This window comes from Pseudophryne corroboree, chromosome 4 (assembly GCF_028390025.1).
Source record: "Pseudophryne corroboree isolate aPseCor3 chromosome 4, aPseCor3.hap2, whole genome shotgun sequence".
In the NCBI taxonomy this organism is placed as follows: Eukaryota; Metazoa; Chordata; class Amphibia; order Anura; family Myobatrachidae; genus Pseudophryne; species Pseudophryne corroboree.
Window position 1 is genome coordinate 778,181,343 of NC_086447.1, and position 26,703 is coordinate 778,208,045.

The following is a 26,703-nucleotide window of genomic DNA, read 5'->3' on the forward strand; positions in this document are numbered from 1 at the left end:
GTCCCTGGAAATTTCTTCCCTGTGTGACTGCGCCCCAGCCCCGAAGGCTGGCATCCGTGGTCACCAGGACCCAGTCCTGTATGCCGAATCTGCGGCCCTCTAGAAGATGAGAACTCTGCAGCCACCACAGTAGAGACACCCTGGTCCTTGGAGACAGGGTTATCAGTTGATGCATCTGAAGATGCGATCCCGACCACTTGTCCAAGAGGTCCCACTGGAAGGTCCTTGCATGGAACTTGCCAAATGGAATTGCTTCGTACGAAGCCACCATTTTTCCCAGGACTCGTTTGCAGTGATGCACCGATACCCGTTTTGGTTTGAGGAGGTCTCTGACTAGAGATGACAGCTCCATGGCTTTCTCCTGCGGGAGAAACACTTTTCTCTGTTCTGTGTCCAGAATCATGCCCAGGAACAGTAAGCGTGTGGAAGGAACCAGTTGTGACTTTGGAATGTTTAGAATCCAGCCATGCTGTTGTAGCACTTCCCGAGATAGTGCTACTCCGACCAGTAACTGCTCCCTGGACCTCACCTTTATTAGGAGATCGTCCAAGTACGGGATAATTAAAACTCCTTTTTTTCGAAGGAGTATCATCATTTCTGCCATTACCTTGGTAAACACCCTCGGTGCCGTGGACAGTCCAAACGGTAGTGTCTGGAATTGGTAATGGCAATCCTGTACCACAAATCTGAGGTACTCCTGGTGAGGAAGGTAAATTGGGACATGCAGGTAAGCATCCTTGATGTCCAGGGATACCATGTAATCCCCCTCGTCCAGGCTTGCAATAACCGCCCTGAGCGATTCCATCTTAAACTTGAATCTTTTTATGTATGTGTTCAAGGATTTCAAATTTAAAATGGGTCTCACCGAACCGTCCGGTTTCGGTACCACAAACAGTGTGGAATAGTAACCCCGTCCTTGTTGAAGTAGGGGTACTTTGACTATCACCTGCTGGGAATACAGCTTGTGAATTGCCTCTAGTACAGCCTCCCTGCCCGAGGGAGTTGTCGGTAAGGCCGATTTGAGGAAACGGCGGGGGGGAGGCGCCTCGAATTCCAGCTTGTACCCCTGAGATACTACTTGAAGGATCCAGGGATCCACCCGTGAGCGAACCCACTGATCGCTGAAATTTTTGAGGCGGCCCCCCACCGTACCTGGCTCCGCCTGTGGAGCCCCACCGTCATGCGGCGGATTTGGAAGAAGCGGGGAAGGACTTTTGTTCCTGGGAACCTGCTGCGTGGTGCAGCTTTTTTCCCCTTCCTCTGCCTCTAGACAGAAAGGACCCGCCTTTTCCCCGCCTGTTTTTCTGGGGTCGAAAGGACTGTACCTGATAATACGGCGCTTTCTTAGGCTGTGAGGGGACATGGGGCAAAAATGCTGACTTCCCAGCTGTTGCTGTGGAAACAAGGTCTGAGAGACCATCCCCGAATAACTCCTCACCCTTATAAGGCAAAACTTCCATGTGCCTTTTAGAATCTGTATCCCCTGTCCACTGCCGAGTCCATAAGCCTCTCCTAGCAGAAATGGACAATGCACTTATTCTAGATGCCAGCCGGCAGATCTCCCTCTGTGCATCTCTCATGTACAAGACTGAGTCTTTTATATGCTCTACGGTTAGCAATATAGTGTCCCTGTCCAGGGTGTCAATATTTTCCGACAGGGAATCTGACCAAGCAGCGGCAGCACTGCACATCCACGCTGAAGCAATAGCTGGTCTCAATATAACACCATGTGTATATATAGACTTTAGGATAGCCTCCTGCTTTCTATCAGCAGGTTCCTTTAGGGCGGCCGTATCCGGAGACGGTAGTGTGACCTTTATAGACAAACGTGTGAGCGCTTTATCCACCCTAGGGGTAGTTTCCCAACGTGACCTATCCTCTGGCGAGAAAGGGAACGCCATTAGTAATTTTTTTGAAATCACCAATTTTTTATCAGGGAAAGCCCACGCTTCTTCACACACTTCATTTAATACTTCAGATGGGGGAAAAACTATTGGTAGTTTTTTCTCCCCAAACATAATACCCTTTTTTGAGGTACCTGGGTTTATATCAGAAATGTGTAAAACCTCTTTCATTGCCTCAATCATGCAACGAATGGCCCTAGTGGACATTAAATTTGACTCATCGTCGTCGACACTGGTATCAGTATCCGTGTCGACATCTGTGTCTGCCATCTGAGGTAGTGGGCGTTTTAGAGCCCCTGATGGCCTTTGAATTGCCTGGGCAGGCACGAGCTGAGAAGCCGGCTGTCCCGCATTTGGCATGTCGTCAAATTTTTTATGTAAGGAGTCGACACTTGCACGTAATTCCTTCCATAAGTCCATCCACTCAGGTGTCTGCCCCGCAGGGGGTGACATCACATTTATAGGCATCTGCTCCGCCTCCACATAAGTCTCCTCATCAAACATGTCGACACAGCCGTACCGACACACCGCACACACACACAGGGAATGCTCTTAAAGGAGACAGGACCCCACAAAAGCCCTTTGGGGAGACAGAGAGAGAGTATGCCAGCACACACCAGAGCGCTATATAATGCAGGGACTAACTGAATTATGTCCCCTATAGCTGCTATAATATTTACTGCGCCTCAAATTTGTGCCCCCCCTCTCTTTTTTACCCTTTTCTGTAGTGTAGACTGCAGGGGAGAGTCAGGGAGCTTCCTTCCAGCGGAACTGTGAGGGAGAAATGGCGCCAGTGTGCTTAGGGAGATGGCTCCGCCCCTTTTTCGGCTGACTTTTCTCCCGCTTTTTTCTGTATTCTGGCAGGGGTAATTACCACATATATAGCCTCTGGGGCTATATATTGTGGTTATTTTGCCAGCCAAGGTGATTTTATTGCTGCTCAGGGCGCCCCCCCCCAGCGCCCTGCACCCTCAGTGACCAGAGTGTGAAGTGTGTATGAGGAGCAATGGCGCACAGCTGCAGTGCTGTGCGCTACCTTGGTGAAGACTGAAGTCTTCTGCCGCCGATTTTCCGGACCATCTTCTTGCTTCTGGCTCTGTAAGGGGGACGGCGGCGCGGCTCCGGGAACGAACACCAAGGACGGGTCTTGCGGTCGATCCCTCTGGAGCTAATGGTGTCCAGTAGCCTAAAAAGCCCAAGCTAGCTGCAAGCAGGTAGGTTCGCTTCTTCTCCCCCTTAGTCCCTCGTTGCAGTGAGCCTGTTGCCAGCAGGTCTCACTGTAAAATAAAAAACCTAACATATACTTTCTTTCTAGGAGCTCAGGAGAGCCCCTAGTGTGCATCCAGCTCGGCCGGGAACAGAAATCTAACTGAGGTGTGGAGGAGGGGCATAGAGGGAGGAGCCAGTGCACACCAGGTAGTACCAAATCTTTCTTATAGTGTGCCCAGTCTCCTGCGGAGCCCGTCTATTCCCCATGGTCCTTACGGAGTCCCCAGCATCCACTAGGACGTCAGAGAAAAAGGTCTATAGACCAATAGTAGAACAAAGTGTGGTCGAAGTCTTATGGACTCGACGGACATCACAGTTAGAAGGCTGCATCTACGAAGACGGGGCCCACTGTGATGGAGGGGGTGGACTAGCAGTCCAACAAGTAGAAGGCACATAACAATTAAGCCAACTTTTGAACCGGCAACATAACTTGACATAACAGACATAAGCAAACACGGGAGGGGCTGGGTAGACCCCTATAGCAAAATGGGACCAAAGACAACCTTGTCGTTAAGCAGAGAACTCAGTGAGTCACATAGTTAAGAGAATGGAGAGCAGCCTAATATTACCCTTCTATAGGTTAATAAAGTTCTGGCTTAAACATTTGAAAACATGAAAGTTGGCATATCACAGCAATACTAGAAATCAGCCTAACGTGGTAAATGTCAAGACAAAGATAAACACAGTATAGTAATCATTAAGCAACATATGGTGAAGGGAGTAAGTGTCCCCGGAACCTGAAAGAAAAAAGATTAAACAAGTGCAGTAAAACATTTCAACAATGATGGGTACAGGTCACTCCAAGGAAGCCGTCTATGCAGTCAACCATTCGGCCTGTGGTGGACTGCGTGTTTTCAGGCTACGGGTTTGAATGTGGGAGGGAGACTCGGCAGAGGCCGAAATGATTCCAAGTCTCTGAAGGGAGTCCAGACCATCGCCGGGAGTTTTCACCACCTGGGACCTTCCGTTGAACGAGAATTGGAGTGAGAACGGGAAACCCCACCTATAGAGAATCTTCCGATCCCGTAAGGCTTTAGTAACCAGCAACATTTCCATTCTTTTTTTCAATATGGAAGGAGCCAGATCTTGAAACACAAGCAACTCGGATCCCTTGTACAAGACCGCCGGGACCCCCCGACATGCAGCCAGAACTTTCGTTTTGACGTGGAAGAAATGCATTCGTAAGACAACGTCCCTTGGAGGTTGATCTGGGGGGGGGGGGGGCGCTTTGCACGCACGAAGGGCCCTGTGTGCCCTGTCCAGTAGGAATTGGTCTTCTGTGAGATCGGGCAGGAGGAGATGGAACAAGCCAAACAGGTAGTCTTGTAGAGCAGAATTATCAACGGATTCCGGAACATTCCGTATCCGCAGATTGTTCCGTATGGACCGTTTTTCCAAGTCTTCTACATGTTCCTGCAGCAACTCCACTTCAGAGCGCAAGTCGGGCATCTCCTGGGTGATCACATCTTGATAATTACATAGGTCGTCCGTTTTATGCTCCAGAGCGTCCGTACGGGAACCTAAAGAGGAGAGGTCCGATCTCAGGTCCTGGATGGCCGCTCTCAGTTCAACCCTGAAAGTTGCTGCAATACGTTGGATAAGAGAATCATACTGGTCAGAGTCAGCAGCAATGGGATCGTCCGACCTTAAGGGAGACGACGGGACGTTGGAATTGATCTTCGGCGAGGCTGGCTGTTGAGAGGATTTTTTACCTTGTTTGGGGCCAAAGAATGATGATGCAGCCCCCGAGGAGGGCCGACGTGTCCTGTTGGCCATTTCAAAGCGGACCGTTGAAGAAATAATTCACTGTGGAGGGTATAGTAACAGGGCCAGGGGTAGCTCGAGAAACCAGAAGCGTGTATATGACTACATAAATAAGCGGACAAAGGTGATAATAACAAAAAGGGCACCCAGCCGATCCATGGGTACTAGACTGTCATACGTGGATCTTTATGTGAGGTTAGAGAGGATAACGTTAGCAATCACCTGTGGCCGTCAGAGGTAGCCCGCGTTTCAGACGCCACCATTAACCACAACGGATTTATAATAGACCCAGAACGAGCAGGAAGTTCCGACCAGCAGCGACTTCGAATTCAGGACCGGGTGTCCACGTGAGGTCCGCCCTGCCTACGAGGGGGATTCCCGTTGTAGTTACGTGTGACACACTATTGTAGAAATCTATGAGGCTCCAGTGGATGATGCCGGAGACAGGAGAGTGAAATAAGCATATGCAGGGGGAGACCTGTATCGCCTGTATGTCAAGCTCCCAGTAAGCAGAGAGGGGGGTGAGGTAAGGCTCCCAGCCGGCAGCCAGCAGCACAGCGTCACAAGGGCTCCACAGCCCAGGCCCTGCAGGGAGGTCACTTACTTTGATAGGGACGTCTCCGCGTTGCTGTACATCGGCTAGTAGGTCCCTGGAGAGTACAGAGAACAAGTGGGTCCTCCTCAGCAGGAGCAACAAATAGGAGAGGCTGCGTACAGCTCCCACGTCGGCAGGATCCCTTCAGTGGGTCAGCATCACCAATCCAGGCTGCGGTCTCTGGGTCCAACGTAGGCTCCGACTTGCGGGGGCTCCCAGAAATACAGGGGACCATATGGTGCCGCTGTGGGGGGAGGGGGGGGGGTGCACCTAGGCAGCAGGAGGGTTCCGGAGTGCAGCCGCCGTCAGCGAGGATGCCGGGGCTGGGAGGCTGCTCCTGAGGACACAGAGCCGGAGTCCGGGGTCTGCCGCCGCTTCCGATGCCCTGGAGCAGGTATGAGGCGGAAGGGGAGCAGGATGCGGGGTTGATGGAGGCCGCCGTGGATCTCTCTGCGTCCGCGGGCCGGTCACAGAGCCCGCGCCCGGGCCGCTCTCGAACTCGAGGCCCCGGCCTCGGCACTGGATACAGGCCCCGATGCAGAAACGTGGCAGGGGACGTCACACAAGTCTCCCCGGGCTCCGGACACAGCGGGCAGCCATGGGTGAGCGGAAAGGAGAAGGGGTATCAGGGAAAAGGGCACTACGTAACCTAGAATTTACTTCTTCACTTATGATCTCACATTACATCACTTGGAAGCAAACAGGGATCGTGGCTATATGAAACATTTTTGTTCCTGAAGCCAAAATGTATTCCTTTCAACAATTGAAATATTTGTTTTCCACTCCAAATTAACAATTCCTTTTTATATCTACAGGTCCACCACTATGTAACAGTAAAGCTGGCCCTGGCACCTCTGATTCGCTGATCCACATGGTCACACCCTCCCCCATGAACTCTCTCTTTTCACTGGTTGCAATCTGTAAGTATAAACTTCAGCACCTATATACAGACTTACTGGGGGTCATTCAGAGCAGATCGCACGCTAGGATTTTTCGCTGTGCTGCGGTCAGGTCACTACTGCGCATGCACCGCAATGCGCAGGCGCGTCGTATGGGTACAAAGTGGATCGTCGATGAGCGATGGATTTAACAAAGAATCCACTCACACAGCCAATCGCAAGGAGACTGACAGGAAGAGGGCGTTTGTGGGTGTCCAAGTGTTTGCAGGGCGGGTGTCTGACGTTAGTTCCGGGCATGAACAGGCTGAAGTGATCGCAGCGGCTGAGTAAGTTCTGAGCTACTCAGAAACTGCACAAAACTAACTGTTCGCAGTGCTGCAAAAAATAGCTAGCGAGCTATCAACTCGGAATGACCCCCACTGTCCTTAACCTTATGGAGGGGTGTGGTGATCATGGACATGTGATTTCCCAAACCTTATATTTTCAGCTGCAATCTTTAAACAGATACCGTTTGTTTTGAAGCTGGTAAACTTGGCTAAACTGCAGGAAATCCAGATTAAATTACTTAACAGAGCATTTATATCCCAAGCCCAATGGGATTCTAGTCATTGCCCAAAATGCTCTTTTCACTCAGCGAGCTTTGTACATAATGTCTGGCAATATTCTAAGATTAAAACATTTGCTGATCCATCATGGCCCCAACATTGGAGGATATCCAGAGCTTGTTCCATCACATGTGACAGATGCTGGATTGGTTTGACCTGAGATCTGGTGTCTGGAGAGATGCCTACGTGAAGCTGAATTCTTTCATCTCCTTGGAGCCAGAGCATTCTCTTGCTGAACAATCAGTAATGCAGCTGCCACAGAGGGAAGCACCTGACTGCAACAATGGTGGTCATTCCGAGTTGTTCGCTCGTTGCCGATTTTCGCTATATTGCGATTAGTCGCTTAATGCTCATGCGCAAGGTTCGCAGAGCGCATGCGCTTAGTTATTTTACACAAAAGTTAGGTATTTTACTCACGGCATAACAAGGAATTTTCATCGTTCTAGTGATCGTACTGTGATTGACAGGAAGTGGGTGTTTCTGGGCGGAAACTGGCCGTTTTCTGGGAGTGTGCGGAAAAACCGCTGGCGTTTCTGGGAAAAACGCGGGAGTGTCTGGGCGAACGCTGGGTGTGTTTGTGACGTCAAACCAGGAACGAAACTGACTGAACTGATCGCAATGGCTGAGTAAGTCTGGAGCTACTCAGAAACTGCTAAGAAATTTCTATTCGCAATTGTGCTAATCTTTCGTTCGCAATTCTGCTAAGCTAAGATACACTCCCAGAGGGCGACGGCTTAGCGTGTGCAATGCTGCTAAAAGCAGCTAGCGAGCGAACAACTCGGAATGAGAGCCAATGTACGCATTTTGTGGCTTTCAGCAATTTCTCTACGCATGTCAGGTGAACCAATGTGTATTATGTATAATGTGTACACACTCCATGCCATTACACCACCAGCCTTCAGGGTGGGAGACAGTGGGACTGAACCATAGATTCATGTTTATCACTATTATTATTACCAGTTATTTATATAGTGCACACATATTCTGCAGCGCTTTACAAAGACTACTTAGCACATCAGTCCTGGCCCCTGTAGAGCTCACAATCTATATTCCTTACCACATGTACACACACACACATTCACGCTAGGGTTAATTTTTGTTGGGAGCCAATTAACCTACCAGTATATTTTTGGATTGTGGGAGGAAACCGGAGTACCTGGAGGGAACCCACACAAGCACGGGGAGAATATACACACTCCACACAGTTAGGGCCATGGAGGGTATCACACTCATCACCCATTCAGTATCAGACAGGAAGAGCTGGGCCCAAATGTAATAGGGTAAGAGTTTTTTGTGCGGGACAAACTCGCACCTTTACGCACATTAAAAGGTGCGAGGTAAAAGCCTGCAAGTTTTCCAGGCTATTACATTGTGTATGAAAACTTGCACATTGTGAGTTTCATTACATTATGCGTTTGACAGAAGCATGCACAGATCAGTGAGTTCCGTGCATGCTCCTGCCTGTGAAAATTAAGAAAGTTAAAAAGTAAAAAAATAAATACAAAAATTGACGTGGGATGCTCCCTAAAGTAGGGGTGGGCAAAATACGGCCCGCAAACCGATCCTGCCTGGCCCACTGCCTCCCACCAGCGAGCAATGACAAGCGACCTGACCGGCTGAGCTGCTTGTCATTGCTCTGCACCGCAGTACCTCCAAACTGCCGACGGCGCCTCTATCCCCTGCTGCTGCTGCGTTGTAGCAGCCTCCTCCTCCTCCTGCCTCCAGAGTCCCCAGTGACAACGTCTGTGTTCAGCCGAAAAGGGGGCGGGGCAACATGCCGATGAGGGTGTGGGCCTACACGGGACCTCAGGGGGCGGAGCTACACGGGACAAGAGCCAGACTGCTACAGATCCATCCTTCCTGCCACTGCATGCCAGATCAGTAAGTTAATGGTAAAAGTGAGTGAGAGAAAGAAAGGTGTGTGTGTGTGTGTGTGTGTGTGTGTGTGTGTGTGTGTGTGTGTGTGTGTGTGTGTAATAGTGTGCGTATATTTGTGTGTGCGGGCTTGGGGGAGAGATCTTTAGCTCTCGCTGTACCAACCCCTCCCGTGTTCTGTCACCATGTCACCCCCGTGTTCTGTCAGCTGTAACCCCCCCCCATGTTCTGTCACTGTGTCACCCCCTCCAATGTTCTGTCACTGTGTCACACCCCCGTGTTCTGTCACCGTGTCACCTCCCGTGTTCTGTCACCGTGTCACCCCCACCATGTTCTGTCACTGTCACCCCCCGTGTTCTGTCACTGTGTCACACCCCCGTGTTCTGTCACCATGTCACCCCCACCGTGTTCTGTCACCGTGTCACCCCCCCCCGTGTTCTGACACCGTGTCACCCCCACCGTGTTCTGTCACTGTGTCACACCCCCCGTGTTCTGTCACCGTGTCACCCCCACCGTATTCTGTCACTGTGTCACACGCCCCGTGTTCTGTCACTCTCACCCCCCCTCCCCGTGTTCTGTCACTGTCACACCCCCCGTGTTCTGTCACCGTGTCACACCTTTCCCCAGGGGCCATAAGACACTGGATAATTTGCTTGCTGCATAATAATTATCCTAAATAAAATGTTAATGTGTAATAGGGAACTCTACCTGCTGTAATGTGTAAAAGGGGCTCTACCTTCCATACTGTGTAAAAGGGAGCTCTACCTGCCGTAATGGGTGTAAAAGGGGCTCTACCTGGTGTAATGTGTGTAAGTGGCGCTGTGTGGCGCAATTTGAATAATGGAGACTATTGTGCAGCCTAATATGAATCTGTATTATTTTTTTCCCACACCCCTTCCACATAAAGCCACGTCCCTATATTTTTGGCAAGTGGGGGAGCTGCTATTTTGTATGTGGCCCTCGGATACTGACAGGAAATGTCAAGTGGCCCCTCAGCTGAAATAATTGCTCACCCCTGCCCTAAAGCATAACCCCGTGCTCTTTGAGCTGGTCCTGGTTGAAAAAATACGGGGGAAATATTGACAGAGGCCCTCTGTATTTTAACAACCAGCACCGGGCTATAAGACCTATCCTGATTCCAAAAATATGGTGGAAAAAAGATGTAGGGTTCCCCCATATTTTTTAAACCAGCACCGGGCTCCACGTGCAAGGGAAGTAATGCCACAGCAGGAGGACATGTATTGGTCCCTTCGGCCGTAGCATTACCATTCACCCCAACTAGTTAGCCCTGGCTGTGAATTCCTGGGGGAGTGGAGACCACCCTAATAAAGGGGTCCCCCTTTACAGGTCACCAACGGCCAGGGCTGAAGTCCGGGGCTATCTCCGGTATCCCTTAGTGGTGGATGCCGAGTTGATAGTTTTTAAGTGTAATTTTTTTTAAATAATATTGTCTTTTACAAGTGAAACTACAGGTCCCAGCAAACCTCCCCTGCATGCTGGTACTCGGAGAACCACAAGTACTAGCTTGTGGGTCCGCTGGTACATGTAGTGCCCAAAGAACTTGTAAAAGAAATCTTAAAATAAAGACAGTACACACACACACACACACCCACTGTGAAAGTAAAAGTTTATTTATTTGGGGGGTGATGAAGCGGCCGCAGGGACCAACAAGATGTGTCCCCTAGCGGTGGTATTATCTCCCTGGCTAGTGGAGCCCGGTGCTGGTTTAAAAAATACGGGGTAACCCTACGTCTTTCTTCCCATGTTTTTGGAACCAGGACTGGTCCTGATGCTGGCTTTTAAAATACAGGGGGATCCTAAACAATTTTCCCCCTGTATTTTTTCAACCAGGTCTGGCTCAAAGGGCCTGGGGCTGGTTATGCTTTAGGGAGGAGACCCCACGTCATTTTATTTTTACTTTTTAACTTTTCCTGACAGAAGCATGCATGGATCTCACTGATCTGTGCATGCTTCTGCCAAGCTCGCCAGCCACAAACTGGTATATTTTTTGTGTTTTTTTGGCAACGTTTTAGGTATAAGTTTACAACTCACACTCTATTATATTGCCTGAGTTATACAGTATGTATGCAATGGCAAAACATCTGCATGTAAGTTTTGACATTGCAGGAAACGTGAGTTTGCACGTTTCAGCACCCTGTTACATTATGCGAGTTTGAAAAAATGTGCGAGTTCAGCGCTACACTCGCACATGTTTCCAACTTGAACTGTATTACATTTGGCCACTGGTACTATTTTCTGCTGACATATGTGGGTCTGTGGGTATTGTGCTGGCTCACAAATCGCCCTGTCGCCTCATATAGAGAAAGCATAAGTATGCTTCTTTCACCGTCACTGTTGTAATCTGTTGTTCATTGACTGGTTGTAGCCCATTTGTTAATCTGTTACTCAGCCTTCTACATCCTCCTTTCCATTAACTGCTTGTTCCACACTAGTGGGATGCCCATTATTTGGATGATGGGTGATTCACAATACTTCCAGGGTACAGGTCTAATAAAACCGGCCATTTGAAAAAATGTGCGAGTTCAGCGCTACACTCGCACATGTTTCCAACTTGAACTGTATTACATTTGGCCACTGGTACTATTTTCTGCTGACATATGTGGGTCTGTGGGTATTGTGCTGGCTCACAAATCGCCCTGTCGCCTCATATAGAGAAAGCATAAGTATGCTTCTTTCACCGTCACTGTTGTAATCTGTTGTTCATTGACTGGTTGTAGCCCATTTGTTAATCTGTTACTCAGCCTTCTACATCCTCCTTTCCATTAACTGCTTGTTCCACACTAGTGGGATGCCCATTATTTGGATGATGGGTGATTCACAATACTTCCAGGGTACAGGTCTAATAAAACCGGCCAATCAGTATAATAGCCGTAATAAAGTCATGATACTTTTAAAGGGTCATTGGTCCAACTAAATTGTGAACCTGTCCTGTTGCCTTCTTGATCAAAACAGTTAATGTCGTTTTCATTGTTCAGTTTTACTTTTTCCACAATCTAACTCTAAAAAAATAGGAAAACTTATAATTTGTCTTTGAAAAGACTTGAAATTAGATTTACTAGAGCCAAAACGCCAGCTTGCTTCTCTGGTGTCAGTTGAGTGTCAATAAATGCATTGATGCTAAATGTGTCAAAGTCTCCAGCTGCTAAATCATTAAAACAGAGCGACATGATTGACGCACCAGTCCACCTCAAGTCTTAAAGAACAAATAAGAAACAAGTCACAATTAATCAGTAAAGGGGCGGTGGGGGGGAGAGGGGGAAAAATATACAAGTACAATAAATGCTACATAAAAGTCAATATAAATTAACAGAACACATTGCTGAACATTTCATTTCCAGCCTCATTCATGGAAATTCTAATAATAGAACATATAAGCACCTGACACCTAGTGTACATTCTTAATGATAGTGACGGCATGTAACCAGGTATGTGGATAAAACCTACACACTCCTATGACCTCACACCCACTTACTCCAGTGCAGGGGTTCCCAACCACGGTCCTCAAGACACTGAAAGTTCAAGTTCTAAGGACAGTCATACTTGAGCACAGGTGACTTACTAAGTACCTCTGTTATTTTAATGTAACTATCTGTGCTCAAGCATGGATATCACTAAAAGCTGGAGTGTTAGTGTGCCTTGAGGACCAAGGTTGGGAAATAATGTTCTAGTGCCATCGGTTGGGAGGACTGGTGGTGCTTTCACTGCCTTCTCTATTCATGGGCCTAATTCAGATCTGATAGCAGCAGCAAATTTGTTAGCTAATGGGAAAAACCATGTGCACTGCAGGGGAGGGGGGAGCAGATATAACATGTGCAGAGAGAGTTAGATTTGGGTGGGGTGTGTTCAATCTGAAATTTAGATTGCAGTGCTCAAGCTAAACCTAGTATTCTCCGGGCATGGGAAAAAGCAGGCGCTATACCTCGCGGCTCCCCCACCGTAGACCCTATGTCGGATGTCGATGATGCTCCTTCTCCGACGACAAGTCTCACGACCCAAGACGTAATTGCAATTGTCACTAAGACCATCCAAACGGAAATGAGATCAGTCCTAGCTGAATTCAGAACTGAACTCGCTTACCTTGGCACCCGCACAGAATCCCTGGAACGCAAAGTAGACGAAGTCTGCCAATACCAGGTGGTGGTCGAACAGGAGTTATCGGAGATTCGAGCGGATATGGCCCAACAGGAGGACCATCTAGAGGATATGGACAACCGGAATCGACGGAATAATGTTCGGATCCGCAACATACCGGAGGGCGTTTCTATGGAGGGCCTACCAGCTTTCCTGGAGGGCCTACTACAGACCATGATTCCAGAGGTCTCTAAAGATTTCCTCCTTCTCGATAGAGCACATCGAGCCCTGCGCCCACGTCCACCACCTACCCAACCCCCAAGAGATGTCATCCTACGGTTCCATTATTATAAAACAAAAGAGAAATTCATGATGGCGGCCAGGGAACACCAAACAGTCCTCTACTCCGGGACCCAGCTACAGATTTTCCAGGATTTGGCCCCCTCTACACTCCGAAAACGCAAGGACCTCACCGCTATCACCAAAGTCCTTCGAGATAACTCCATCAAATATAAGTGGGGCTTTCCGTTCCAATTACATGTCACAAAAGATGGCTCTCATCACTCGATAAAAACGCCCACCCAAGGCTACGACCTTCTAAGGTCCCTGGGCATATTTGAGTCTCTTCCGGATGAAATTCGGAATCAGCTCCCTATCACCTCTCCTAAAAGGCCCGGGGCTCCCACCCCCGAATGGTGCTACTAAATGAGCGAATGGAACTCCCCTTTCGGATCAGTAGATATAATGGACATCGCATATCGGTCCCTCCCCATCTTACTAGCATAGTGGCTTTATGTTATATTGTTTTGCATGTTCTATCTCTGAGGTTTTGCGAATTTAGCGAATTAAGATATTTAAGCCTGACTTCTACATGACGTTACATGATAACCCCATCTTAATGATTACTATGTGCTCTGAGATGGGCCGGCTATTATGCCGCTCTGCGTTAGAGGGCGACATAGCCTTCTACAACCAGCTTAACCATTCCAGATTCTCGGTTCTTAACATATGGCCAATGGTTTCTTTAGATTTCAATGTATATCCACCCGCCTTTGCCCTCACTATAGAGGAGCTGACCATTACATACCTAAATGTTCTCTCGATATATACACTATGTTATGCTAGTTTCTCTTTTCTTCGTTTATATAGTTTATCACATATAGGTTTGGTGGCTGGGTAGATTGCGCGCGATCTGCGCTCCCTACGTGTCGGTTCTGGGTGGTCCCCTTTTCCTAGGTTGGTCTCGTGCCTTGAAATGGTAAGGCTAATCTACCACTTGATCATGGGGGGCTGCCCGGGTGCCGGCTCTGGGTGTGACGATTGTGGCTATTACTGTTGATATGTACCACCATTGACTCATCAGGGCAATGTTGTTAGCTATATTTATGCTGTATTTAAGATGCCTTGGTTGAACTTACATATGAAGCTACTGTTATTGTTACCATAAATACTGATAGCAATGTCTTCCCTTCTCAGCTTATTACTTCTTACCCCCTGATCTGATTTTCCTACCCCCCTTAACCTGGCTCGCAGAATGTACCTCTCCTTTTTTCCTTTACTCTTCTGTATGTTCCTCATTCTCATTATGATGTGTCATTATTGGCGCGACCCCACACTCCGAAGGGGCGGCCCGCTCGGCGCCCGCTCCTTCATTTCTGGACCCAACCCGTTTTTAGGAAAGGGTCTATCCCTTAAGTTCGTATTTACGATCTTCCCTACCTGTTTCTACTGTCTTTCCTTTCCCTTCCTAACGCCCCATGGTCGGCCAAGTCAGGGGCTATCTTCTCTATTGAGCTACGCTGTCTTTCAACCTCCATGACTTTAAAAGTCTTATCCATTAACGTCAATGGCCTTAATTCCCCGACCAAGCGCTCCATGGCATTTCAGTTTTTTGCCAGACAAAAAGCGGATATCATATTTTTGCAGGAGACCCATTTTAGGACCCCTCACCCTTCACTAAGCTCCAAACGCTATCCTCACGCTTTTTACTCCACAATGTCAGCCAAACGCAGAGGCACAGCCATCCTAATCCATCGCGACCTACCCCTGGTTGTCTGGGACACGGTTCTGGATGACCACGGCAGATTTGTAATTCTATCTGGCTCCATTAATCAAACTCCCATTACCTTGGCGTCGGTTTACACTCCAAACATGCAGCAGGGCTCCTTTTTTAAAACGTTCTCCGACCACCTCTCTAAATTTTCAAATCCCTGGGTTATTGTGGCCGGTGACTGTAATGCTACAATGGATCCCCATGTTGACAGGTCCCGCCCAGGCGATGGGCCCTCTCCCCATACGAAACTGTCTAGACTCCTCCAGTCCTGCGTCACTGCACACAATTTATATGATGCATGGAAAACGCTTTATCCGTCCGCTAAGGGCTATACGCACTATTCCCCACAACACAACATATACATTCGTATTGACTACGTCTTTGTAGATAGGGACTCCACTCAAACCCTTCTAGGCGCCCAGGTGGTTCCGATCACCTGGTCTGACCACTATGCGATATCACTTGATTTTACATGCTCTCATAAACCTTCGACTCCCCGCAAATGGCGCCTTAATGAGTCCCTTCTTCTTAAATCCGCTAATGTGTCTCAAATAGAAGACGCAATTCGCCACTTTTTAGCTGACAACGTCTCCCCCGACATATCGTCAGCAATACTATGGGAAGCACACAAGGTAACATTGCGGGGTCTCCTTATTAGCCTTACGTCTACCCAGAGGAAAATTGAGTCTAAACGGATCGCAGACCTAGAGACTGAATTAGCCTCTTTGACTCTTCGCCATCAGCGGTTCCCCAAGCGCAAACTATATCTAAAGATACTTGCCCTGAAAGGGCAATTGTCCCAAATCCTTACAAAGAAAACAATCCAGTCACTCTTGTGGATCCGCCAAAAGTTCTACGAAAAATCGAACAAGGCAGATACCTTATTAGCCCGTCGACTACGCGGGAAACACACGCTCAATCGAATACTGGCTCTGAGGTGCCCTGACGGATCCACAACGTGCGACCCTAAAGTGATGGCTTCCCTTTTCCAGGATTATTATGCTTCCCTCTATAACCTTCCCTCAGAGACCACTACCGATCCACACCACATATCAACTATTCAACAATATCTTTCCTCTTGTCACTTACCGAAACTATCTACAGCGGATCTGAAGATTCTCAATGATCCCATTACTCACAAGGAAATCCTTGTCACAATTGGGCAGCTTCGCCGTTCCTCCGCACCAGGTCCGGATGGATATACTGCCATATATTATAAAAAAATTTCCCAAGCCCTTCTTCCTATGCTACATTCACTATTCAACTCATTGATGGAGGGGAGCTCTCTCGATGCAGCTACCACCAGAGCTAACATTATAGTTATTGTCAAGCCTGATCGGGATCCCCTGGAAATGAAAAATTATAGGCCCATCTCATTATTAAACACAGATCTAAAACTATTCGCTAAAATCCTGGCAAATCGACTCGCCCCTTATCTCCCTATATTAATCCATCCAGACCAAGTGGGCTTTATTCCCAATCGTCAGGCTGCTGATAATACTCGGCGCCTTATAGATCTTATTCACCTCTCCCATCGAGACTCCACCCCAACTTTGGTGGTGGCTCTTGATGCGGAGAAGGCATTTGATAGGGTAGCCTGGCCTTTTATGCAGCAAGCTCTACAGGCTGTGGGAATTCAAGGTCCATTTTATAATGCCATCACCTCGCTCTATTTTAACCATTCAGCGTCAATTCTGGTCAATGGTCTTTCCTCCCCACCACTATCTATTAGAAATGACACCCGTCAGGGATGTCCACTTTCCCCCCTACTTTTTGCCCTAATGATGGAACCATTGGCGGCAAAAATCCGACTGAACTCCAACATCTCAGGTGTCTCAGTGGACAACCATGAATACAAAATTGCACTATATGCAGACGATGTCATCTTGACCCTGACCGACCCACACACTTCCCTGCAACACCTTTTTGAGGAGATTCACACGTATAGCTCCATCTCAAACTATAAACTCAATTCTGACAAAACAGAGGTTTTAGACTTGCATATCACTCCACGGGATCTCAGTCTTTTACGCTCCTCCTATTCTTTTAAATGGCAAAGTTCTAAACTCAAATATTTGGGCATTTATCTAACCAAATCCTACTCATCGCTATATGCTGCTAACTTCCCACGGTTGATATCCTCACTCAAAGCCGATCTCACTGCCTGGAATAAATTATTTATCTCCTGGTTTGGTCGCATCGCGACAGTCAAAATGAACCTACTGCCACGGATATTGTACCTATGGCAAACCTTACCCATTCACATCCCAGTTAAAATACTGAAGAATCTTCAACGAGATATATCTAGCTTCATTTGGGCCGGAAAAAAACCCAGAGTTAAGATACGACTGCTCCAACAACACCGCTCGGAGGGCGGCCTTGGAGTACCAGACCTCATCCGATACTACCGAGCCACACACTTGACCTCTTGTGTTCTCTGGCACTCACCTCCAGCACAGAGAACGTGGACCTCACTCGAGGCGCATTCTCTCCATATGTTTTCATCCTCAACCCTCCTATGGAGCCCACCCCGCTCCCGGCCCACCTCTAATCTCCTCCTGCCGACAATGCGCTTATCCTTGTCAATATGGGATTTTTGTACTCGCTTCTATCAACTCCGTTCTCACAACCCCTATTTAACTCCTCTATGGAACAATGCGCAATTCCCGCCAGGCAATAACCACCTTGCATTTCACCATTGGACCGCGCATAATATTCTCTTTCTACAGGACGTTGCTCCTCTCTCCTCATTCCCATCTTTTGCAAATCTACAATCCCGTTTCTCGTTTCCCCATTCGGTATTCTATCAGTTTTTACAAATCAGAAACTTCTACGAAACAATCCTTAAACCCTCCCATCCTATTATAGCCACCCCCCTGGAAATATGGTGTCGCGGTTCACACTCAACGAAAGGACTCCTTTCGCGCATCTACCGGGAGTTACTGACACACAATGTTCCGCCCAAGGAGAGTCACGAACTGGCCTGGGAAAGGGAGGTGGGAGAGACCTTAACCGTGGAGGAATGGAAGGATATTAGACAGGAAATTACTAAAAGCTCTATCTCAGTCCGTATAGCTGAAAATTCATATAAATTATACTACCGCTGGTATCTAGTTCCTACTAGACTACATTCTATTTATCCCACGTGCTCGGATAAGTGCTGGAGATTATGTGGATGCCGAGGGACCCTGTTGCATGTTTGGTGGTCTTGTTCATCGATCCGCCAATATTGGAGATAAATCCACAAATTGGTCTTGGAGGTTACGCATGTAACAGTCCCCGACTCGCCCCTTTACTCACTACTTTCCCGCCCCATTCCTGACACCTCACGTTGCCAACGAGCCCTAATTAAACACATATTGAATACGGCTAAATGCCAAATAGCCTCTAATTGGAAATCTGCGACCCCTCCCACTTTGACCGCTACTATTAACGCAATTTGGTTCACGTATAAGCTAGAGCGAATTACTGCTTCCCTCCGAGACTCCCCAGCACCCTTTACAGAGACGTGGACACCTTGGACTCTACACTTTAATGCTGAACCGCCACTGACAACCATTTAATATTTCATGTTTAGTGTCTAGTATTTAATGTTGGATACTGAATATTTATCATCCAATCTAGACTTTTACTTACGCCACAAACCTATTATTACATACATGGCTCAGACTGGCCGACCCCCCTCTCTTTCTTTCCCCTCTCCCTGTTACCCACAATCCCCTCCTCCCACTGTTTTATCTCCTCTACCCTGTAATCTTTTCCTTATGCACTCTGTTTCTCCCTCTCCCCCTTTTTTTTTTTGTGTTTTCTACTTTCTACTTTAGCAGATAGTTGTGACAATTTGGGTAACTTGTCTATACGGAGGCATGTGTGATAACTACTGATTGAAATGTCTATTGATCGCCTCCCCCATCTGATTATAATGCCCCACTATTATCTAATTTACCTTCTATTGGCTACAACGATGTATCTGTCTGTATATATGCTTATATAATCAATAAAACGTTATTTAAAAAAAAAAAAAAAGAAATTTAGATTGCAGTGTAATATTAAAGCAGGCAGTATTTACCCTGCACAGAAACAAAATAACCCATCCAAATCTAACTCTCTCTGCACATGTTATATCTGCCCCACCTGTAGTGCACATGGTTCTGCCCATTAGCTAACAAATTTGCTGCTGTGATCAGGTCTGAATAAGGCCCCATGTTCACTGCAAGTCCCCCACTGACACTAACACCTGACCACAAATGTTTCTTCTATCTAATGTTAGTGGATAACCAGCCTTACCAACATGTTCTCAAGCAACATTTAACAACAGAGAGAATAGATATTGGCTTGGTGCCTATGACACAAATATCCATGTAATATACAAATCTCCACAAGCTTTCATAGCAAGGCTAGTTTACAAACAGGTGCATAATCTGCAATAAACTACAGATAAAAAATAAGATTTTAAACCTACCGGTAAATATTTTTCTCGTAGTCCGTAGAGGATGCTGGGGACTCCGTAAGGACCATGGGGATAGACGGGCTCCGCAGGAGACATGGGCACTTTAAGAAAGACTTTGACTCTGGGTGTGCACTGGCTCCTCCCTCTATGCCCCTCCTCCAGACCTCAGTTGGAGAAACTGTGCCCAGAGGAGACGGACAGTACGAGGAAAGGATTTTAGTTAATCCAAGGGCAAGATTCACACCAGCCACACCAATCACACCGTATAACTTGTGATATACTATCTAGTTAACAGTATGAAAAAACAACATATCATCGGTCCAAAACCGATGAAACTATAACATAACCCTTATGTAAGCAATAACTATATACAAGTCTTGCAGAAGTAGTCCGCACTTGGGACGGGCGCCCAGCATCCTCTACGGACTACGAGAAAAGATTTATCGGTAGGTTTAAAATCTTATTTTCTCTAACGTCCTAGAGGATGCTGGGGACTCCGTAAGGACCATGGGTATTATACCAAAGCTCCCAAACGGGCGGGAGAGTGCGGATGACTCTGCAGCACCGATTGAGCAAACAGGAGGTCCTCCTCAGCCAGGGTATCAAACTTAGAGAACTTTGCAAAGGTGTTTGACCCCGACCAAGTAGCAGCTCGGCACAGCTGTAGTGCCGAGACCCCTCGGGCAGCCGCCCAAGACAAGCCCACCTTCCTAGTGGAATGGGCCTTAACCGATTTCGGTAACGGCAATCCTGCCGTAGAATGCGCCTGCTGAATCGTGTTACAGATCCAGCGAGCAATAGTCTGCTTTGAAGCAGGGCCGCCAACCTTGTTGGCTGCATACAGGACAAACAGTGCTTCTGTTTTTCTGATCCTAGCCGTTCTGGCCACGTAAATTTTCAAAGCCCTGACCACATCCAGGGACTCGGAATCCTCCAAGTCACGTGTAGCCACCGGCACGACAATAGGTTGGTTCATATGAAAAGATGAGACCACCTTAGGTAGGAATTGAGGACGGGTCCGCAATTCCGCTCTATCCATATGGAAAACCAGATAGGGGCTTTTATGTGATAAAGCCGCCAATTCCGAAACTCGCCTAGCCGAAGCCAAGGCTAACAACATGACCACCTTCCAAGTGAGATATTTCAACTCCACTGTTTTAAGTGGTTCAAACCAATGCGACTTAAGGAAACTTAACACCACGTTAAGGTCCCAAGGCGCCACCGGAGGTACAAAAGTAGGCTGAATATGCAGTACTCCCTTCACAAAAGTCTGTACTTCAGGTAAAGAGGCCAATTCCTTTTGAAAGAAAATGGATAAGGCCGAAATCTGAACTTTAATGGAGACTAACTTTAGGCCCAAATTCACTCCAGTCTGTAGGAAGTGAAGAAAACGGCCTAGATGGAATTCTTCCGTAGGAGCATTCCTGGCCTCACACCAAGAAACATATAAACACCATATTCGGTGATAATGTTTAGATGTCACGTCCTTCCTAGCCTTTATTAACGTAGGAATAACCTCATCGGAATACCTTTTTCCGCTAGGATCCGGCGTTCAACCGCCATGCCGTCAAACGCAGCTGCGGTAAGTCTTGGAACAGACAGGGACCTTGTTGTAACAGGTCCTGCCTTAGAGGAAGAGGCCACGGATCTACTGTGAGCATTTCCTGCAGATCCGGATACCAGGTCCTTTGTGGCCAATCCGGAACAATGAGTATTGTTCTCACTCCTCTTTTTCTGATTATCTTCAACACCTTGGGTATGAGAGGAAGAGGAGGAAACACATAGACCGACTGGAACACCCACAGTGTCACTAGGGCGTCCACAGCTACCGCCTGAGGGTCTCTTGACCTGGCGCAATACCTTTGTAGCTTTTTGTTGAGACGGGACGCCATCATGTCTATTTGGGGCAGTCCCCACCGACTTGCAATCTGCGCGAAGACTTCTTGATGAAGTCCCCACTCTCCCGGATGCAGGTCGTGTCTGCTGAGGAAGTCTGCTTCCCAGTTGTCCACTCCCGGAATGAACACTGCTGACAGTGCTAGTACATGATTCTTCACCCAGCGAAGAATTCTCGTGGCTTCCGCCATTGCCACCCTGCTCCTTGTGCCGCCTTGGCGGTTTACATGAGCTACTGCGGTGACGTTGTCTGACTGGATCAGAACTGGTCGATCGCGAAGTAAAATCTCCGCTTGACGTAGGGCGTTGTATATGGCCCTTAGTTCCAGGATGTTGATGTGAAGACAAGTCTCTTGACTTGACCAAAGGCCTTGGAAATTTCTTCCCTGTGTGACTGCTCCCCAACCTCGGAGGCTCGCGTCCGTGGTCAACAGGATCCAGTCCTGAATGCCGAACCTGCGGCCCTCTAGAAGGTGAGCACTTTTCAGCCACCACAGGAGAGATACTCTGGCCCTGGGGGACAGGGTGATCCGCTGATGCATTTGCAGATGTGACCCGGACCATTTGTCCAATAGGTCCCATTGGAATGTCCTTGCATGGAATCTGCCGTAGGGAATGGCTTCGTATGTCGCCACCATTTTTCCTAGGACTTGAGTGCAATGACGTATTGACACTTGTTTTGGCTTCAACAGGTTCATGACAAGAGTCATGAGTTCCTGCGCTTTTTCTGTCGGAAGAAAAATCCTCTTCTGGTCTGTGTCCAGAATCATGCCCAAGAAGGGCAGACGAGTTGTAGGATTCAGCTGCGACTTTGGAATATTGATAATCCAGCCGTGTCGCTGTAACACAGTCAGTGAAAGTGAGACGCTGTTCAGCAACTTCTCCCGTGATCTCGCTTTTATGAGGAGATCGTCCAAGTACAGGATAATTGTGACACCCTGTTTGCGCAGGAGCACCATCATTTCCGCCATTACCTTGGTGAAAATTCTCGGGGCCGTGGAAAGCCCAAACGGCAACGTCTGAAATTGGTAATGACAATCCTGTACCGCAAATCTCAGGTACGCCTGATGAGGAGGATATATGGGAACATGCAGGTATGCATCCTTTATGTCCAGAGATACCATAAAATCTCCCCCTTCCAGGCTGGCGATGACCGCTCTGAGCGATTCCATCTTGAACTTGAACCATTTTAAGTAAAGGTTCAGGGATTTTAAATTCAAAATGGGTCTGACCGAACCTTCCGGTTTCGGGACCACAAACAGAGTTGAGTAGTACCCCTTCCCTCTTTGAAGCAGGGGAACCTCTACCACCACTTGTTGAAGACACAATTTGCGAATCGCATGTAACACTATCTCCCTTTCCAGGGGGGAAGTCGGTAGGGCCGATTTGAAAAACCGGCGAGGAGGCACCTCTTCGAATTCCAGCTTGTAACCCTGGGAAACAATTTCTATTGCCCAGGGATCCACCTGTGAGTGAACCCAGATGTGGCTGAACAGTCGAAGACGTGCCCCCACTGGGGCGGACTCCCTCAGGGGAGCCCCAGCGTCATGCGGTGGATTTTGCAGAGGCCGGGGAGGACTTCTGTTCCTGGGAACTAGCTGTGTTATGCAGCTTCTTCCCTCTGCCCTTACCTCTGGCAAGAAAGGACGATCCACGTACTCTCTTGCTTTTATTGGAACGAAAGGACTGCATTTGATAATGAGGCGCTTTCTTAGATTGTGAGGGAATATATGGCAAAAAATTCGATTTACCTGCCTTAGCCATGGAGACGAGATCCGAGAGGCCCTCTCCAAACAATTCCTCACCCTTGTAAGGCAACAACTCCATATGTCTCTTGGAGTCGGCATCACCTGACCACTGTCGGGTCCATAAGACACGCCTAGCAGAAATAGACATAGCGTTTATCCTGGAACCCAGTAAACTAATGTCTCTTTGAGCATCCCTCATATATAAGACAGCATCTTTTATATGCCCTAGGGTCATTAAAATGGTATCCTTATCAAGGGTCTCAATATCCGCTGATAATGAATCTGTCCATGCTGCTACAGCACTACAAACCCAGGCCGACGCAATAGCCGGTCTGAGTAACGTACCAGAATGTGAGTAAATGGACTTCAAGGTAACCTCCTGCTTGCGGTCAGCAGGATCCTTGAGGGTAGCCCTATCTTGGGATGGAAGCGCTATCTTTTTTGATAAGCGCATCAAAGCTTTGTCCACCCTAGGGGAGGATTCCCACCGGATTCTGTCCTGCGACGGGAAAGGATACGCTATTAGAATCCTTTTGGGAATCTGCAGTTTTTTGTCTGGAGTTTCCCACGCTTTTTCGCATAATTCGTTCAGCTCATGGGATGAGGGAAAGGTGACCTCAGGTTTCTTTCCCTTATACATGTGTACCCTCGTGTCAGGGACAGGGGGTTCCTCAGCAGTGGCGGAACTAGCGAGCGGTGGGCCCAGGTGCGACAAAATGCTTTGGGCCCCCCATCCCATCCAAGTCCACCCCCTCACCCCTGGAGAGGATCTGGTGAGGGGGACCTGCTCAGGGCCAGAGAAATGGATACCTAGCAACAGTGCCATAACTAGACATTTTAGCACAGTGTGCAAGAAACGGCATCGGAGCCCCACACCTGCATGCAAAACAGGGGCAGTGCGCGGCGTAGGCGCGCGCAAAAATACATAGTGGCATGGCTTCGTGGGGAAGGGGTGTGGCCACAAAATAATACCAATTCATAAAACGGTGCACAGTAGTCTCCATTATTCAAATTACGCCGCACAGTAGCACCACTACACCAGGTAGAGACTCTTTTACACCTTACAGCGGACAGATTCCTCTTTCTACACATTACGGCAGACAGCGTCCCCTTTTTACACATTACGGCAGACAGCGTCCCCCTTTTTACACATAGCGGCAGACAGCGTGCACTTTTTACACATAACGGCAGACAGCGTGCCATTTTTACACATAACGGCAGACAGCGTACACTTTTTACAAATAACGGCAGACAGCGTGCCCTTGTTACACATAGCGGCAGACAGCGTGCACTTTTTACAAATAACGGCAGACAGCGTGCCCTTGTTAAACATAGCGGCAGACAGCGTGCCCTTTTTACACATAACGGCAGACAGCGTGCCCTTGTTACAAATAGCGGCAGACAGCGTACACTTTTTACACATAACGGCAGACAGCGTGCCCTTGTTAAACATAGCAGCAGACAGCGTACACTTTTTACACATAGCAGCAGACAGCGTGCCCTTGTTACACATAGCGGCAGACAGCGTGCCCTTTTTACACATAACGGCAGACAGCGTGCCCTTTTTACACATAACGGCAGACAGCGTCCCCATTTTACACATTACGGCAGACAGCGTGCCCTTGTTACACATTACGGCAGACAGCGTCCCCATTTTACACATTACGGCAGACAGCGTGCCCTTGTTACACATTACGGCAGGCAGATTCCCCCTTTTTACACATTGCGGCAAGCAGATTCCCCCTTTTCGCACATTGTGGCAAGCAGATTCCCCCTTTTTACACATTGCGGCAGGCAGATTCCCCCTTTTTACACATTACGGCGGGCAGATTCCCCCTTTTTACACATTGCGGCAGATTCCCCCTTTTTTCACATTGCGGCAAGCAGATTCCCCCTTTTTACACATTGTGGCAGACAGTCCCCCTTTTTGTAGAAAGACAGAAAGATAAGAAAGAAAAGAAAGAAAGAAAGAAAGAAAGAATTATACTTACCCTCTCTGCTGGCTCAGGCTCCTCGGTGCAGCTTCTGGTCACTCACGATTCCCGGGCAGGAGAGAAGGAGGAGGAGGGAGGTGGAGGAGGTAGCCGCAGCAGCGCTGTGTTATTGGTGGAGGCGCTGCTGCTGGCCCTCTGCTTCACTATAGGCTGTTCTCGGAAGACAGCCTATAGTGAAGCAGAGGGCCAGCAGCAGCAGCGCCTCAACCAGTAACAAAGCGCTGCTGCGGCTCCCTCCTCCACCTCCCTCCTCCTGCTTCTCTCCAGTACCGCTGCTCCTCTCCTCTCCTGTCCGGGCAGCTGTGTGCTGCGGGCAGCGGTTGCCCGCAGCACACAGCGGTTGCCCGCAGCACACAGCGGCATGTAATGAGTCAGTTTGACTCATTACATGCTTTGGGCCCCTGGACAGAGGCGGGCCCCAGTGCAACGCACTGGTTGCACTGGCGGTAGTTCCGCCTCTTCCTCAGTGATATGCAAAATATATTTTATTGCGATAATCATATATCGAATACATTTAGCCATCTTTGGCTGTAATTTTGCATCATCGTAGTCGACACTGGAGTCTGAATCCGTGTCGGTATCTGTGTCAACTATTTGGGATAGTGGGCGCTTCTGAGACCCCGAAGGTCCAGGCGACATTGGGACAGGCATAGGTTGACTCCCTGACTGTACCCCAGCTTCAGCTTTGTCTAATCCTTTGTGCAATAAATTAACATTAGCACTTAAAACATTCCACATATCCATCCAGTCAGGTGTCGGCACTGCCGACGGAGACCTAACATTCATACACTCCCCCTCCTCCTTAGGTGAGCCTTCAATCTCAGACATGTCGACACACGCGTACCGACACACCACACACACACAGGGAAGCTCTTTTCTGAAGACAGGTTCCCCACCATGCCCTTTGGAGAGACAGAGAGAGAGTATGCCAGCGCTATATGACAGAGTATGTTTACCCAGTAGCGCTTTTGTTATGTATATGCGCCAATTATGTGCCCCCCCCCCTCTACTTTAAAACCCTTCTTTCACCGTGTGTTAAGCAGGGGAGAGTCCGGGGAGCTTCATCTCAGCGGTGCTGTGGAGAAAAATGGCGCTGGTGAGTGCTGAGGGAGAAGCCCCGCCCCCTCGGCGGCGGGCTTCTGTCCCGCTCAAATTTCTCAATAACATGGCGGGGTCTCTTTATATACATGTACAGTGCCCAGCTGTACATGTATATATCTATCTATGAAAAGATTGTCTGCTAAAGAAGCGCCTCTATAAATAGAATACCACAAGCAGTATGTGTATATAATTAATAATAAATAATAAATACATTTCTGAGTTACTGCGCACAGGTGTCTCTACTAGTGCATCTCCCACACACCCTGATGGTTACACCTCTGATGCCTTTATGCCAGTAGCAGCTGCTACGGATCACAGCGCTACAGCCAGCTATACAGTACACGGCGCGGCATCTCCTCTCCGCTGCACAGCTTACGTGGGCAACGCAGGACACCTGACCGGGGACGCCCGGTCTGCTAACCAGCCCATCGGAGAGGTATTAACTACTGCATTGTACG

General features: G+C 48.3%; 1 protein-coding gene across 2 annotated transcripts in view; it reads right to left on the reverse strand.

Moving 5' to 3' along the window:
- SYT14 (synaptotagmin 14) overlaps positions 1-26,703 on the reverse strand; it is a 558,522-nt gene that overhangs the window by 198,181 nt on the left and 333,638 nt on the right. The gene's annotated exons all lie outside the window — the stretch shown is intronic.